The sequence below is a fragment of the Mytilus galloprovincialis genome, chromosome 1 (assembly GCF_965363235.1).
Source record: "Mytilus galloprovincialis chromosome 1, xbMytGall1.hap1.1, whole genome shotgun sequence".
Lineage (NCBI taxonomy): Eukaryota > Metazoa > Mollusca > Bivalvia > Mytilida > Mytilidae > Mytilus > Mytilus galloprovincialis.
In genome coordinates this window covers 88,525,491-88,544,679 of record NC_134838.1, presented here as the reverse complement: position 1 = coordinate 88,544,679, position 19,189 = coordinate 88,525,491, and the positions used below count along the sequence as shown (strand labels likewise).

Sequence of the window (19,189 nt, the reverse complement as noted above, 5' to 3'; positions counted from 1 at the left end):
GAAGAGAGTAGAAGGTATACACCAATGAGACAGATAATGGAAGAGAGTAGAAGGTATAAACCAGTGAGACAGATACTGGAAGAGAGTAGAGGGTATACACCAATGAGACAGATAATGGAAGAGAGTAGAGGGTATAAACCAATGAGACAGATAATGGAAGAGAGTAGAGGGTATAAACCAATGAGACAGATAATGGAAGAGAGTAGAGGGTATAAACCAATGAGACAGATAATGGAAGAGAGTAGAGGGTATAAACCAATGAGACAGATAATGGAAGAGAGTAGAGGGTATAAACCAGGAAGAGAGTAGAGGGTATACACCAATGAGACAGATAATGGAAGAGAGTAGAGGGTATAAACCAGTGAGACAGATAATGGAAGAGAGTAGAGGGTATAAACCAGTGAGACAGATAATGGAAGAGAGTAGAAGGTATACACCAATGAGACAGATAATAGAAGAGAGTAGAGGGTATAAACCAGTGAGACAGATAATGGAAGAGAGTAGAAGGTATACACCAATGAGACAGATAATGGAAGAGAGTAGAAGGAATAAACCAATGAGACAGATAATGGAAGAGAGTAAAGGGTATAAACCAATGAGACAGATAATGGAAGAGAGTAGAGGGTATAAACCAGTGAGACAGATAATAGAAGAGAGTAGAGGGTATACACCAATGAGACAGATAATTGAAGAGAGTAGAGGGTATACACCAATGAGACAGATAATGGAAGAGAGTAGAGGGTATACACCAATGAGACAGATAATGGAAGAGAGTAGAAGGTATACACAAATGAGACAGATAATGGAAGAGAGTAGAGGGTATAAACCAGTGAGACAGATAATAGAAGAGAGTAGAGGGTATAAACCAGTGAGACAGATAATGGAAGAGAGTAGAGGGTATAAACCAATGAGACAGATAATGGGAGAGAGTAGAGGGTATAAACCAATGAGACAGATAATGGAAGAGAGTAGAGGGTATACACCTATGAGACAGATAATGGAAGACATTAGAGGGTATAAACCTATGAGACAGATAATCAGCACAAATAAAATAATTATATGTAAAGGTCGAAATAATGTCTATTTCGTATATTTACCGTAGATGCATTTACATTTATCTATAGGAAAGAAACTACATCAAAATTTTCGCAAGAACGATTTATTTAGTATACATCATTGGCTATGTGTATCATGAAACGGATAAAATATTATAATAACAGAACAATGCAACAGTTTTCATTCAAACTAGATCCTTGTGTGAGTGTAGGGACAATTAACATATTTATCATCCTCAACAATTGTAATGTAAGCAAAACAGATTTTAAAATTTAAAGTTTGCTATATATATATTTTTTGTATAAACAATAAGTATGATGACATGTACAATATTCATACTCCGGAATGTGCATGGGGACGAGCCGATTTAGCAGTCAATTATTGAAAATAACTTTCGGTTGCTTAACTGTCAAGATTCTAATAGAGACAAATTTAATCAGTTTTTTTTTCAGTTCAGTGTGCCAGAAATAAACAAAAATACTTTGCTATGAGACTGAACAACGCTATGAAAGGATTTGGTACAGATGATTCCGATTTAATCAGACTAACTGTCTCCAGAAGCGAGGTATTGTTTTATTAATTATGGGTGTTATGGCGGTACCTTTTTTCAGTATTTTCAAACATAAATCATCTTAGGAATATTGGTAGGAATATAACAAGAAGACTTTACCATGTTTTGGTAAATATTAAAGTATATGCCATTTTCTTCATTAAGCCAAGAACGGACAGATGTTGACAATTCTATTGTGACAAACTTCTCTTTTACTTAGCACGAGCAAGCTAAAGCTTTTAATATCTCAGTTCTAGTGTTATTTTTAAGGAAGGGTATTTGACAAACAAACCCTTATATTTATAGCGATTTTTATTTTATTTGAATTATTTACACATCATCTTAACATGTATTGTTTAGTTTTCATTTTGAACCAACAAAGACTCCAAGGATTTAAATGGTTCGTTTAATTTTCTATCCAAAGGTCCAGATTTCACATTACAATGTAATATGATTTAACGTCAATTGTAAACTTGAAGTATGATAGAAGTTTCTGTTTTAATTTTTTGAAGATTTACTCATACGGTCCTACCCCAAATAGAAGCAGGAATAAAATTTCAAAATTGGCGTCCTGCAATATAATAATAAGATGATATCAATGAGACAACTCTCCACTAGATCCCAAAATGACATAGAAGTTAGTAACTATTTGTCGATATACGACCTTCAAGAATGAGAAAAACCTATATCACAAAGCAAGCTATAGAAGACCCCAAAATGACAAATGTAATAAACTATTCAAACGAGAAAAACCGACGGCCTGATTTATGTACAAGAAAATAAACAAAAACAATTATGATAACAAACAACAACTGATTTACAATTACAGGTTCCTGATTTCGGACATGACAATTCAGATTGTGGCAGGGTTAACATGTTTACAAATGTCCAACCTCTCATAAGCTAAGATGTTTTTAAACAGCACACAATAAGAACAAATTATTAAAAAGATTGAAAATGGCTTAGCTCATCAGATCGATAGAAAATACAAAAACAACTTTCAAAAACAAAACAGACATGATAGTACTCAGTAACCGAAGCTAGTTCAAAGCCAATAAAAGCTAATAAATAAACCAAAAGCAAACCATATTATCAAAATTATTAATTTCAGATTGACTTAGGAGATATCAAAGATGAATTTCAACAATTATATGAAAAGCCCTTGGAGGAAGCCGTTGAAAGCGAATGTGGTGGAGATTACAAAAGAATGTTGCTTGCACTTGTCCAGGGAAATCATTAACCAAAATGATCAAATAGACATAATCTATGATAGTTCAGTTTAGTGTTGGAGGCGTCTCCAAAAACAATGTAATACCTTTTGTAATTTCTCCAGCAATGTTACTAAGAGTTAAAAATAATACTGCAATGACTATCTTTTGGAAGTTAGCTTTTCAACTTTTAGTTAACACATGAGACTAGATTTATTTTTAAGTTTTTTTTTCTGATATAAATTTTATGTACAGAAATTTGTTATTTGTCAGATTATATTACATCGTCTTGACATAAAAGGAAATATTGGGGTAAAGGTCAATGAGATAATCATTGGACAGTAGGACTACAATAATCCAGAACAATGAAAACATCAAATTCACCGAAAGTCTACATACATGGTTTGTAAATTCAATACAAGCACTGTAAAATATAACGTCCGACCGTGCGAGGACTGTGTAGCCAGTAAATGTCGTTAAACTCTACTATCATCAAAATCTAACATCAATATAAAACTTCTTAAAGAACATCAAAAAAACATGAAGGAACCGCTAAAATCTTTACCAATCAAATAAAAAATGTTACAAAGAAAAACACATCATTCAAACTTGTCTGCAAAATATTTTTTCCAAAGGTACTGATGATATACTACTTATACTGTATTAAAAAAATGAAGAGGATTGCGCATTATGCTGGCAATAATTTGTAACAGTTACGTCATTTCCTTATAATATGACTCAACTAAGAATATACATATAAAAAAAAACCATGATGTGGTATGATTGTCGATGACACCAGGGGCGGATCCAGCCATTTTAAAAAGGGGGGTTTCCTTACCCAGGAAAAAAAGGTGGGTCCAACTACATGTCCTCATTCAAATGCATTGATCGTCCCAAAAAAGGGGGTTCCAATCCCCGGAACTCCCTGGATCCGCCAAAGGAGACAACAATGAATCAAAAAACAATTGACCTATATTTAAGCAACTATGGGTTATGGTTAGGCCCTCAACAATAAGCAGTTTTTAAAAAATGTATGCTACATAATGAAAAGGCTAATAATATAACAAAATGTAAAACACCTGAAACAAGAAAACAGTTTTTGTCGAGCCTTCGACTTTAGTCGAAAAAGCGAGACTAAGCGATCCTACATTCCGTCGTCGTCGTCGTCGGCGGCGACGTCCACAAATATTCACTCTGTGGTTAAAGTTTTTGAAATTTTAATAACTTTCTTAAACTATACTGAATTTCTACCAAACTTGGACAGAAGCTTGTTTATGATCATAAGAAAGTATCCAGAAGTAAATTTTGTAAAAATAAAATTCCATTTTTCCGTATTTTACTTATAAATGGACTTTAGTATTTCTGCGAGGAAGCATTACATTCACTCTGTGGTTAAAGTTTTTAAAATTTTAATAACTTTCATAAACTATCCTTGATTTGTACCAAACTTGGACAGAAGCTTGTTTATGATTATAAGATAGTATCAAGAAGAAAATTTTGTAAAAATAAATTTCCACTTTTCCGTATTTTACTTATAAATGGACTTTTTTTTGCCACAAACAAAACATTCACTCTGTGGTTTAAGTTTTCAAAATTTTTATAATGTTCTTAAACTATCCTGGATTTCTACCAAACTTAGACAAAAGCTTGTTTCTGATCATAAGATATTATTTAGAAGTAAATTTTGTAAAAAAAAAAAAATCACTTTTTTCCGTATTTTACTTATAAATGGACTTAGTTTTTCTTCCAGTTAACATTACATACAGTCTGCAGTTAAAGTTTATAAAACATTTATTAGATTCATAAACTATCCTGGATTTGTTTTACCAAACTTGGAAGCTTCTTTCAATCAAAAGACAGTATCGAGAGGGAAATTTTTATTGATGTTTTTCCTCATTTTTGTTGAGTCTGCGATTAACAGCAAAAGTAGGCGAGACACTGGGTTCCGTGGAACCCTTACGATTTTTTTTTCTTTCTAAACCTGAACAGTCTGACTTATGCACAAAACAATAAGCATTACAAACAACAACCAAAAGCATCCACCCTGAATTAGTGACTGAGGGTTGAAAGATACCAAAGGGAAAGTCAAACTCATAGATAAAAAATAAACTGATAACGCGTTGGCTAAAAAAAAGAAAGACAGATCAGATCGATATTAACACACACAAATCAGCTAACAAAAAGGCTACAAATTATCGATCTGACATTACAAATGTAATTGCATTTAATATAGTGTATAAGCTTATTAAAAAGCCAATAAAAACTAATAAAACAATTATAAATGCAAGACAAAACACCAATCTAGTGGAAAGCCATCATAAAAATGCTGTACTCATCAAAACGACGCAAAGCACAGCACATAACACGAGGCTCGTGTGAGCAGTTAAAGTTGAAAAAAACAGGCAAAAACCGAAAAGTAGTAAACAAAAAATCATTTTCGAATTGCAATTACTTATGAACGGAGTCATCCTTGATTTTATCATATAGGCATTTTTGTAGTATTATTATTTCTGATAATGTTTGTTGTTTACAGTTTCGATACATCATTTATAGGTTTGAAGATAATAAACAAAAACACCAAAATAAGTAAAAAATTGACAATCGCATGACAAAATTGTTTCTATGAGATGATAGACAAAAGACTTTTGTCAATCAGAAGACGTGTTGCATCCAAAATTAAATTATTAATTGACAAACACAATGCAAATTACGTATTATCCAGTTTGAATTTCTTGATTGTTTGGACATCGACTGTGAACTTAAAACCTTTATGAAACATATTCAAATGGCTTATTACAACCATGTTATTAAGAGCAAATGAAGAAATAAATCTGATTCGCACATGTTTCACCATGTTCACGGAACATAAAAGACACTATACAAAGAGTCAGTCGGTTGTACAACGAAAGATAACTCTAGTTTGATCTTAATATCAATATACATTCCAGAAACAAACTCTGTTAAATGACTATCTTTGAAGCATACAAATAAATGCAGATAAACGTTACAACTCATTCTATATCTATATTGGTACGTGTAGTTAGACAATATATGTATAGTGTCTTGAAATATGAAATTTATATGTATAAGGCTTAGAAACGGGGGAAATGCGAGGTTCTACCGAGCATTTTCCCGTTTCGTGCCGAATACAAATAATTTTCATATTTCAAGACACTATACGTATATTGTTTTTATACTGAAATCGATAAAAAATAAAAAAAATAATAAAAATATGAAACAAATATTGTTAAAAAAAGTGTTTAGAATTTCCCTCTTGGGGTACCATTTTGGGGTATTTCCCTTTGAGCGTAGTCCAGGCGGTACAAAATTGACATTTTAAGGAAAAAGACAGGGAAAATGAACTCTAATTAATAACATTTGATAAATCATGGTATATAAATTACCAATTTGAAGACATAACAAGTTTAAATTCATAAAAGTTTGACCATTGTTACTACACGTTGTCATGGTTGTGACGTGACGTTGTAAGTAGGTGGGGCTTATAGGTGAGTTGAGGTCATTGACGTATAAAGCTAACGTTTATACGTATAGCTTTATCTGTATAGTAAAATAGCTGATTGCAGTATAAAATCCTGTTAAGACTTTTATTCACTGTGGAGAAGAGCGTTGTTGTTATAGGCGGTGTTCTTGTAGAGTGGTCTTATATGCCTCTAGAGAATCTGCAAGCACACCTTTATCCGGTAATTGGTTCCGGTGACTGGTTGTTTCCATGAAGAATGAATTTTTATATTGTGGCTTTATTTAGCCGGCTTATTGCTGTCAGGTACTTTAAGCCTTCTGGTTTTATTGATTATTTATCGTTCAATAATATTGTCTGTTTCGCAGTTTGAATATATTGTGGCTTTTGATTGTTCTTTTCGGTCTTTCTGGTCAAGGCCGTAACTAGGCATCTTATTTTAGTGAGGGAAAATAATTGAGCCGAGCGAAGCGAGGCGAAAATTTTTTTTGGAGGGTATGAAATGAATGGTGCAAAATCCTGCATTCTAGGCATTTTTAGAGAGTTTGATAATGTTTTGAATTTGGACACTTTTTATATAAATTTTTCATTTTTTAAGACTTTTACTTACACCAATTTTTTAAAAACTTAATTTAAATTTATATGTAAGATAATCATCCAAATATCACTGATTTGAGTCTGCTGCCAGAACAAAGAACAAACATCAATTCAGTAGAGTTTGCCAAATTTTTCTATGGCCGGTTCAGTCTAATCGTTTCAGAATCATAATTTGGTCTGCTGATATCCTTATCACGATGAACATGGAGCATGGATAGACCGCACATTCTTTCGCCACTCATGCAAGCTCTTTTCCAAGTTTTCAGTCGTTTCAGGGCAGTTTGTGCTTCTAAAGGTAGCACATTATCTGTCTTCTTCCAACTCCTTCTCCATCAGCAGTTCGGTGGCAGCATCGGTGGTAACAGTTTTGTTTACAAAAGGGAATTAAGCTTTCCTGTAAGCACCATCATACACAGTCGCAGTTACAAAATATTAAACTCGCTTTTATATCTTTGACATTTACATTTAATAGGTCCGTATTTTCAAATTATTTCTGGAAATAGTTGGTGGTATTTTAGTTCCAAAATCTATAAATTTAGGGGTTAGGGGTTGCATGGGGGTGTCCGATTCCTAAACCCCGAATATAAAGAAACGAAATTCCGTAGTCCCGAATAAGTAACGACAAAATCCTGTGTTAAAGGTTCTACCATTCCTCAATAATATCAAATTGGAATATGGAATATTCTTTCAACTTTTAAGGTTAAAGAAACATGGATAAAAACTAATCCATGCATGTTTCATATTGTTTATATTTTATTAATCTGTACAGAGATAATCGTTACTAGGTTAATGTAATCGAGAAACATAACCCGTAGAGATGCTGAGTTATATCCAGGAAGAATAGTTTAAACGCAATGATGACAAGTTATAGAAATTAAGGTTGAGACAGAACAACAAATGACTATTATATTTATATATATGTATAAAAAAAATAATCAGTGTCAAAATTTTAGTGAGGCAATTGCCTCACTTGCCTCAAGGGTAGTTACGGCCTTGGTAGTTTTTCTAAATAAATCATATATATCTTTGTTTTGGATACGTTCCAATTTGTCTATATCCCCTTTCATATATGGGTTGCGCCATATTCAATTATGCATCTTACTAGAGATAAGTATGCGGCTTTTCTACATAAATGACTTCCTACAAGAGCATAACAAGGGACATTAAACCGACCAGGACTTCTCAAAAGCATTTCAGTTCCATACAACAAGTAACTACATAAAAACTGTCAGATCAATGCACACCATTGTGAAGGAAATATCCGGCGAAACAACAGTTGACTCTGAGGTACACCAGGGCACCTTTTTAGGACCAATGTTATGTTTCTGTGCCACATAAACGACCTGCAAGACAGCGAAATATCATCAGTAAGACTTTTTACAGACGGTTGCTTTTGCACACACCAATTGTTAAAACTGGCCAAAACCAAAACAAACTACAATCAGATTTGGATGAACTAGAAATTTTGGACCACAAATGGGGGATGCGATTCACCACCAAAAATTGCTATTCTTTAACGAGTTCTGTACCACAGGGCCGATTATCGGCCCAAAGTCATACTCCTTTCAGTGCCACAGTTGGAAAGCAAGTTCTTGGAAACGTCCGTTGTCGTCAAGCTCTATCAGCAACAATAGCAGGGGGAATTAATTAGGTGGCGCTACAGTCGTCCGTAACCTCAAAAAGTCCGCCAAATCAATCGGCTAAAAGATTGACGTTTAACGTATTTTCTTCAACTTGTCATGCTTTTATCATAATTAAATTTTAAAATTTGTAGGTTTTTTTACCAATATAGTTTCTTTACGACATACACACATTATAAAAAAAATGCTTGTTATTGCTATTCCTTAATCCTGCCGTTCTAAAAAAAATAGCCATCTTTTTTGTTCGCCAAAAAAATCGATTTTTCCTAACTTGACGTTTGCGTATCCAAATACAGAAAAGAACGGTTATAATTTTAAATGAAACCGGGAAACCTATTTCAAATTTCTACACAATTTTGAAGCCATCATTTTTTACTATTATAAATAAATTTTAGTGACCACCAGCCATGTCAATTTGTATATGGTTTTAGCTGCGTTTCTACTTCAAAACAGTGAAGTTTAGCTTCTTTTCATTGTACCTGTTTCAAAAGTACTCTAAAATACTGATTTTATTAAAGATATGAATGAAATTTTGATTAGAAATTGTGGTTCTTCACAATTCCATACGACACCTGTATTTTAAAGTAACTAAAACCCCTTTTGATCCCCTACACAAATTGACTGTGACATTGTTTTCTTTTTTCAACAAACGTCATGTAACGTTAAAAACAAAATATGTGTCAGGGTCATGTACATAGTAAAAATTTACACATTGGAAAAGTGAAACGACAAACAAAGATCTTCTTTATTGCGTTTGAAACTCTACGTCTCGGGAAATTCTGACAAATCTGACAAATTATTGTTTCCATTTGGATGGACAAAGTCAAAGGCACAAAAAATAGCAATAGAAAATCATTACAAAGAAAATTTCTGTAGGAAAAAACATATTTAAACAGGAAATGAAGGTCAGTTTAATAATTATATTTATATTTTATAAGTTAAAATCTTGCTTATATTATTATCTCTTTACTAAGTAAGCTACAATAATAAGAGCAAAAACTAGCTTATTAAGTCAAAAGATGTGTTCTTACAAAATTGAATTTATTTGGCAAATTCTTGTCAAATTTAATCATCATTGAACATTATTAAAGTAATATGCAGAAGATTTGTCCCACCAAATTTCATTTCATTTCTGAGATTGATATCCAATTATTCAAGTAAAATATATATACAATACAGCAGCTGCTACAGCAACCTGAAGAGAAGAAGCCCCATTTTTTCAAAAAGTTTACGTTCATAATCTATATAATGAGAAATAAGACAAAGGGCTACTGTGCAAATTAATCTAATAGTTTAATTCTACAATAATAATGATTTTGAAATTCAAAATTGTGTCACTTTCACTTATAATTTCAAGCATTATTTTTTTACAGGATTTTCTGTCAATATTTTTGGTATAAAACATGTAAAACTAATCCCTTTTCTGTAGGATATTTTCTAGGCAGTATTTTACTGTTCGACTAAGAAACAGTTACATAGTCTTCAGTTTAAAGGCTCTCTTACTTTGAAGAAAGTTATTGTGACCCTTGGTCCCATTTTACAGAATATAAAATATAAATGATCAGTACTATTATTCTATCCATTTTCAGAAAGATTATTCAAGTTGTTTAAAATATGTTTTATTGCATTAAATATTATCAGAAGTGTTTAAATAAATTCTTCTAGGTTTGATCCCATATACAATTATAAATATTACAAAGTATATTTCATCAGCCAGATCTAATTTATATCAATAATTCAGGGGCGGATCCAGGATTTTGGAAAGGGGGGCGAGTTTAAAAAATCGCCGAGCGTAGCGAGGCGAAACATTTTTGGGACCTGTTTTTAGCCTAAAAAAACATAAAATAAGTGTAAAATACACTTTTTAAACGGTTTCTGACGTGGGGCATGTATATTTTATAGTTGCTGTAAAGATCTGTAAAGTGTAAGGGTAGGACATTTTTGATGCTTTATAGTAGTCTCAGATTCTCCCTATTAACTGTCTATAATAAAATGATAGTATGGATTCAAAGCTATGTACTGATATATTTGATGTGAGACTTGTCAGTAATAAATAGACCTGGACAATTCTCGTTTGTTGTATGTTAAGTAAGCACAACCTCGTTAGATTTCTTGTTGTAAACAAAATATACGCCGGGCTATTCGATGGAATACAATACGACCGACACGAGTTAAAACAGACGAACACGCAATTTTATTCAAATGTTTGGTTGATATGCTTCACCAAACAAAATAAAGGGAAGTGAGGGGTTCCAAATCAACAAAAGGCTACGAATGAGTCTGAAATGACAGTGAATTAATGAACGACGGTCGACAAAAGGAGACATAAAGGCCACACCCAACAGGCAGGTTGCAGTCTGGCCTTGAGAAAAAAGTCAATATAGCAGTTCGGCGAAACAGGCATTCAGGTCAGACGTCACATGCAAACCTCCGCCCCCCCCCAAAAAAAAAATACGCCCGCTTTTTATTCATCATGTTCATTTAATGCTAAATGATTCTGTTGGAAATTTTCGTTTCTAATAGCAAAAATCAGAGTCAGATTTTGTTTACTCATATATCTCAGACTGCCCCCTCAAATCAAATGGTTCGTACCTTAGACTTAAAATATATCTAGAGCTTATACTGAGTGGGGATCATTATTCAGCTACATCTATGTTATTTTAGACCGCGTGAAAACTTCGACTCATCCGAAATTTCGAGTCAACCGAGTTCGATACAACGAGAGTTAAATGTATGTTATTTCAGAATAGGCTGGGGTGTTTGGGATTAAACATGCTTAATCCTGTGTCGCTTTGAAGGTGTCATGATTGTCAGTCTCAGCTTAAGCAATGTGTTACTGTAATTTGAATTCCAAAATGACTGAGTGACGTTTTTTCGACCCACTCGTCAACTCCACCATACCGAATCATATGACTTTGACATGATAAGTAAATACCAGCGAAAAATATCTTAATAAGTAAAGAATTGTCGCATGAAAATTAAAGACACGGGAAATAAGTTCACGAAGTCTAGTTTGATTAATCATTTTACGCCCCCCTCTGGATCCGCCACTGAATATAGTTAGGTTTTTAGTTTTACATGTAGGTGCCATTATCCACATTTCTGAATTGTTTTTTTTTACTAATATTTTGTCTTTTAATAATTACATTTAGTCCTTCTCTGAAAAATAGGGAAGTATTTCTTCTTTATATTATTATAACATAGTTGTAAATCGAGTTTCGTTTATTTTCTTTCTTATTTTTGTAAAGTAAGGCCACACCAATTTAATTTCTTGTTCTACGGATTTTTGGACTTCAAAAATTGGGGCGAGCGAGCGATTTGAAAATTTTAATAAAAAAATATTTGATTTGCAAATTTTTGAGGCGAAGCTTGAAAAGTAAAGGCGAGCGACTATATTTTTTTTTGTAAACATAAAATAGTAGGTTTTGACAATTTTAAAACTTGATTTGTCACTTGTACTTTGACTATGTTGACATTTCTTTAATCTATGAAGGATTTTTTCCCTGTTCACCAAGATATAATAGAATAATTAGAATTGCTATATGTATGTGTGCCAATTAATGAGACAATTCTTCATCCTAAAAACAATTTTATAAGTATCCCTTTTATGAGGGGTCAATATAAGTTATAATGTATTTTTTTGTAAATAACACTTTTTAGTACAAAAGGGCTCATCTTTTCCCAAAGAACTATATATCTATCTGGTATTAATTGATAAAAACATGTCCAAGAATTTTGTGATATTCCTGGACCTTAGCCATTTTAACACATTTTATTTAATATTATTTAAAACAAGTGGACCTCTCTAGTTGTTTAAAATATGATGTATTTCTCCTCTTTTTAAGTAATAAAATTGAAGTTTTTCAATTGATTTGTATAGAAGCACTATACAAATCCTTGGTATTTCTTTTCTACAACAGTAAAATGATCCCATATAAGCCCTGTCAACACAGGGCATTGACCCAGACCATCCAGCAAGCTATAAGGGACACAAAATTATAAGTAAAATTGAGAAAGGAAATGGGGAATGTGTCAAAGCGACAACAACCCGACCATAGAGCAATCACAATTTGAACTGGAAAACCAACGATCTTATTTATATATACAAACGGGAAAATACCAAATAATTTTTATGAACATCAACAAACGATATCTACATTGTAACTGCTGAACGACAAGCCCCTGAAGCAATCAGGACAGGTGCTTAAACATGCGGCGGGTATGTATTAGTTTTGTATTGCCAGCATACAATATAATTGCAGTTGAAGGCATTTCTTTCCGAAGTTCTTTGAAGACGTTTATTCTAATAGAATAAACGTCTTCAAAGTTAAACAAAGAAAATTTCTTGATAGAGAATATAAGTAAGGGGAAGGAAACCAATGTAGGTAACTCAATAATGCCAATAGTTAGCCAAACAACCCATATGGGGGCAGAGGCGGATTTAGGGGGGCCAGGGGGCCCGGGCCCCCCTTTTTGGGAAAAAATTTGGTTGCTTATACAGAGAATCATTGAAGCGTGACTGGAGCGGGCCCCCTCTTAGGTCAGTCAGTGGGCCCCCACTTATGAAAATTTCTGGATCCGCCACTGGGGGGGGTCTTAGGCAGCAACCATTTGATTTTCTGGGGGTGGGGGGGGGTGGGGGGGGGTCTATGGTTTTTTTTGGAAAAAAAGTTTGTTTCCAGTTTTTGGAGAAAAAAATAATTTGTTTTTGATTCTGAGAAAAAAAAATTGTTTGTTTCACCCTCAGCTCCCACTATATGTAATGCTAAAATTGAAAGAAAAAAAATTGTTTTCGACTTGTCGCGAAAAAAATAGATTGTTTTTGTCCAGAAAAAAAACCATAGCCCCCCCCCCCCCCCCCCCCCCAGAAAATCAAATGGTTGCTGCCTTACGCACATCAAAACCAGATGATCCTATTCCGCTGTATGAAAATGTGAAAAAAGCTAGACGAGCCATGTACAGTTTAATGCCAGCTGGTTTGCATGGGAAAAATGGACTGGACATACAATCCTTACTACATATATTTAACATCTATGTCATTCCTGTACTTCTGTACGGCCTGGAATTAGTAACTCCTACAGGAAAAAACTTGGATATTATTGACATATTCCACAAAAAATGCATTAAGCAATTACTTTCTTTACCAACAAGTACAGCTACGCCCGCCATATATATTCTTTCTGGACAACTACCAATAGAGGGCCAAATACATAAAAAGATTTTATCATTATTTGGAAATATATCTAGACAACCACATAATAGTTTAGAAAAACAAATTGCATATAGACAACTACTTATGAAAACGGATGATAGTCACAGCTGGTTTATTATTGTTAAAACGATTCTAGCGAAATACAACCTACCATCAGCTTTATATCTATTAGACAGTCAAATTCAAAAATTCAAATGGAAAAACATGGTAAATAAAGAAGTATCAAAGTTTTGGAAACATTTTATCGAGGGTCATTGTAAGCTGTACCCCTCACTAAAGTATTTAAATAGTCAATATATACCAGGAAAGACACATGTATTAGTAAACCTATCTGCTAGTAATTCCATGCAAGAAGCTATGAGAATACCCGTAAAATTAAGAATAGCAACAGGAAGTTATATACTCATGGCCGACAGAACAAGGCATTCAAAAAACAAAGGACTATTGGCAACGTGTCCTTTGTGTCAAACATCAGATAAAACCTTAGAACATTTCTTACTGCTTTGTCCTGCACTGTCGAACCAGAGAAAATCAATCTTAAGCAATATCCAACTGCTACACGAAAAGCTCAGTATTCAATTCAAATACAACGGAGCGAAGTAGACCTTATCCAAGTGATAATTGATTCAAGTACAATTGGATTACTGGAACCCAGTTGTGACAATTCAATCCTAATGAACATAGAATTTAAATCAAGGAGACTATGCTTTCTACTACACACAAGCAGGTCGAGAATTCTCAATGATATCGATCGAACATCAAGTTAGCTTAAAAGACACCGTGAGCGTGGGTTACGCCACACTCTACGGACACAACGAAGAAGCGATCTCAACATTAATACAAAATGAGCGTGGATTTCGCCACACTTGTTAACTCAACCATAGTCCATAACGCCTTCTAAACCGTGGATCTCGCCACACTTTATTGAAGATGCTAAATATATATCGTTTATCAGAGAATAAGCGTGGATCTCGCCACACTTAAATGAAACTTTAATACTACAACTCAGCCCAATAAAGTCCTATGAAGCAGTAAGCGTGGGTACGTGGCCACACTACACTGTATACAGATAAAAGTTAACTATCCTAAATAAAACCAGCAAACATGCAGAAGAACGATTTATGCTGATCATATATATATATACATGTAAATAAACTGTAAATATCGAGGAAGTTTTAAATTTTAAATTTCATGACGTTGAACTAGCTCATATTTTTATGCCGATACATATGTATATACAAAACACTTTAAATATTCCTTTTAATGATGATAGATGCCTACCTGTGTGACTTTTATATTTTAAAAATTAAGATATATGTACTTTTGAACTGATGGTGGAATACTCATTGATTGAGGTGCTCCTTTATTGGAGGAAGTTATGCAATACAAGCTACAAATGTTTTGTTTTGACTGGTATTTTCCTCCGTTACATATTTCTAGCGGAGCACTCCCACTTTAGTCTTGGGATAAATGTGTATCATGCTGAATCAAATATTATTTCAGATATTTACACAAATGGGGTGCTTATATGTTTAAAATCGTTATATACTGAGGTGAGACTGTATATCTATAATACTAAAATTACGAGGTCCAATTTGTCAGCCGTCATCACGTAAAAACGACGAATCAAAGAATTCAACTTTATATATAACTAATATAGTACAAAGGTGTAGATTAAAAATTACACCACTCCAGGCCCTTTTGTTTTCCACGTAATTAATATTGCCAATAATTAAGAAGTTCCGGGTCGAGTCCGATACCGATACCAATAGTATATTCACCTGTTACCGATTACCTTATCTGTACGTTTCGCATCAGACAGGCGCACCACCAAACGGTGTATTCAGGATTAATATGCTATATAGTGTTACACGGGTCATAATCACAGTGTTGACACTACTTAATTGTCAAATTGTTACCTATTGTAGTATTTTAATCAGTTAGACTTTCTAAGATAACAATACGAATACTAAAAATCTGGACTAAAATAAGGCGTATAGGTACAGTTTTCAATTTGTTAGCGGGCATGACGTAAAACAGCGAATCAAAGAATTCAATATTTATAACTAATATAGGATAATGCTGTTGATTAAAAAATACTCCATTCCAGGACCTTTTGTTTTCCAAATAATTAATATTATCAATAATTGATAAGTTCCAGTTTGACGGGTTCAAACAGAAAGATTTGAAAGCAGAGAAAACTGTGTATCTTATAATCAGCATGACTTTATCAGATGACAATACTAATACTAAAATAAGGCTTGCGCATAGTTATATACTTTAATTCAGTCACGGACCCGCGATATACGGGTGTGTTCTAGTATCTTTTTATATTTACAAAAAACGGTGCGGAAAATGGACACGATTACATTTCCCGATGCGGGAAGCGGGAATATAAAAAAAAAAATAAAAAAATTCTGTTTTGAAAAAAATAGGTGCAGGCGGGTTCGTTGAACAAGGAATTAAATTGGTGTGGTCTAATGATTGATTTATATTTCATGTTTTAAGTGTTTTGACTTTGAAAGTTCTATAAACGTATGCCGTATAAAGCCTAGAAAAATCAAACACAGCAAAAAAAAAAAAAATCATCGAAATTTATTCCATGCATTTAAATTCTCTGATGTCGTTTTAATGGAACATGGGCATAACTGTAGTGTTATCAAGACAAACTTCTTCGTCGAATGAATTGTGAAAATCAGCATGAAATAGGCAATGGTTTTGAAATTTTTCTGCAGTATTCTTTTATATGTCCTACATTCTGGTTAAATGATGTGTGATCTAATCTGTTCTTTGTAAAGGTATTTGAGTAACTTCTATCTTCTATATTTTATGTTTGTACAATTTTATTTGTATTATATTCTTTCCATTTTTGCAAAGTAAACGCTTAAAAACTTAAGCCAGTTTAGGAAAGTAATCCTATATAATACATAAATATACTAAATGACCTACTGCAATAGCGCCGAGAAAAAAGAGTGGATTTGAGACGCTATAGTTATAAATGTTATATACATATTTATAAATGCATCCTTACATAATTTTATTTTCATAAATTTCATAAAAAAAGCTCCCTTTTTTGGTGAAAAAACGCGCGAATGTTTCAAGACGGAGGAATTTTAAATTTATCACAAAAACGGTGACGTCATAGTACATTACGTACTTCATAACATCATAACAATCGTCCGATGAATCGGTCCTTTGCAGTTGAAAAGCAGGTCACGGTTTGACCCCAAGTTTATCAGCAACAATAGCGTCACGTGACCGTGAAAATTCAGTAAAAAAAAACGGACGAGACAAACCTCATTTTTACTCACTAAATACTATTGTTGTAATAAAGAATTATTGACCCAACTAATCTTGAATACACATAGTTTTCACTCGTCAAAACTTACACATCAAATCTAAGTCCTTTATTCTTTATTTTATCTTCAAACTTGGAGTTTGGGTTAAAATTGTCAAGTCTCCTGATCGAAAAATCTAAATATTTTAATACGAGGAAACTAAATATGATGGGCTGAATTTAAATTTAATAAAGCATCTCATTAAAACAAACACTCGATATAAATATCTAGGCAATAGAATGTTGGATACGCAAACGTCAAGTTATTTTCGATACGAAGCGGTGGTTTTTGTGCCGATTTGTGCAAGTGGTTATCTCCCCTTAATATCACCAGTCAAATTTATATATTAAAACCCAGCAAAATGCATAAAGGAGTTTACTTTACAAAAATAAGAAAGAAAATAAACGAAACTCGATTTACAACTATGTTATAATAATATAAAGAAGAAATACTTCCCTATTTTTCAGAGAAGGACTAAATGTAATAATTAAAAGACAAAATATTAGTAAAAAAAAAAAAACAATTCAGAAATGTGGATAATGGCACCTAGTCTACATGTAAAACTAAAAACCTAGCTATATTGATATAAATTAGATCTGGCTGATGGAAATATGCTTTGTAATATTCATAATTGTATATGGGATCAAACCTAGTAGAATTTTTTTTAAACGCTTCTGATAATATTTAATGCAATAAAATATATTTTATACAAATTGAATAATTTTTCTGAAAATTGATAGAATAATAGTACTGATCATTTATATTTTATATTCTATAAAGTGGGACCAAGGGTCACAATAACTTTCTTGTCAAAGTAATAGAGCCTTTCAACTGAAGCCTATGTAACTGTTTCTAAGTCGAACAGTAAAATACTGCCTAGAAAATATTCTACAGAAAAGGGATAAGTTTTAAATGTTTTATACCAAAAATATTGACAGAAAATTCTGTAAAAAAATAATGCTTAAAATTATAAGTGAAAGTGACACAATTTTGAATTTCAAAATCATTATTATTGTAGAATTAAACTAAAAATAGATTCGCTTGCACAGTAGTCCTTTGTCTTATTTCTCATTATATAAATTATGAAAGTAAACATTTTGAAGAAAAAAAATGGGGCTTCTTCTCTTCAGGTTGCTGTATCAGCTGCTGTATTGTATATATATTTTACCTGAATAATTGGATATTGATCTCAGAAATGAAATGAAATTAATGGGACAAATCTTGTGCATTTTACTTTAATATTAAATGTTTAATGATGATTAAATTTGACAAGAATTTGCCAAATAAATTCAATTTTGTAAGAACATATCTTTTGACTTAATAAGCTAGTTTTTGCTCTTATTATTGTAGCTTACCTAGTAAAGAGATAATAATATAAGCAAGATTTTAACTTATAAAATATAAATATAATTATTAAACTGACCTTCATTTCCTGTTAAAGTATGTTTTTTCCTCCAGAAATTTTCTTTGCAATGCATTTTCTATTGCTATTTTTTGTGCCTTTGTCCATCCATACTGGCTAACAATAATTTGTCAGATTTGTCAGAATTTCCCGAGACGTATAGTTTCAAACGCAATAAAGAAGATCTTTGTTTGTCGTTTCACTTTTCCAATGTGTAAATTTTTACTATGTACACGTACATGACCCTGACACATATTTTTATTTTAACGTTACATGACGTATGTTGAAAAAAGAAAACAATGTCACCGACAATTTGTCACGGTAGGGGATCAAAAGGGGTTTTAGTTACTTTAAAATACAGGTGTCGTATGGAATTGTGAAGAACCAAAGCTTTTAATCAAAATTTCATTCATATCTTGAATAAAATCAGTATTTTAGAGTACTTTTGAAACAGGTACAATGAAAAGAAGCTAAACTTCACTGTTTTGAAGTAGAAACGCAGCTAAAACCAGATACAAATTGACATGGCTGGTGGTCACTAAAATTGATGTATAATAGTAAAAAATGATGGCTTCAAAATTGTGTAGAAATTTGAAATAGGTTTCCCGGTTTCATTTAAAATTATAACCGTTCTTTTCTGTATTTGGATACGCAAACGTTAAGTTAGGAAAAATCGATTTTTTTTGGCGAACAAAAAAGATGGCTATT

General features: G+C 32.8%; 1 long non-coding RNA gene across 1 annotated transcript; it reads left to right on the top strand.

The window, feature by feature from the left end:
• Positions 1 to 1,193: 1,193 nt before the first annotated feature.
• LOC143048565 (uncharacterized) lies at positions 1,194 to 3,072 on the top strand. Its single transcript, XR_012969889.1, has 2 exons — positions 1,194 to 1,621; positions 2,718 to 3,072. It is a non-coding gene; the product is annotated as an uncharacterized LOC143048565 (long non-coding RNA).
• Positions 3,073 to 19,189: the final 16,117 nt, after the last annotated feature.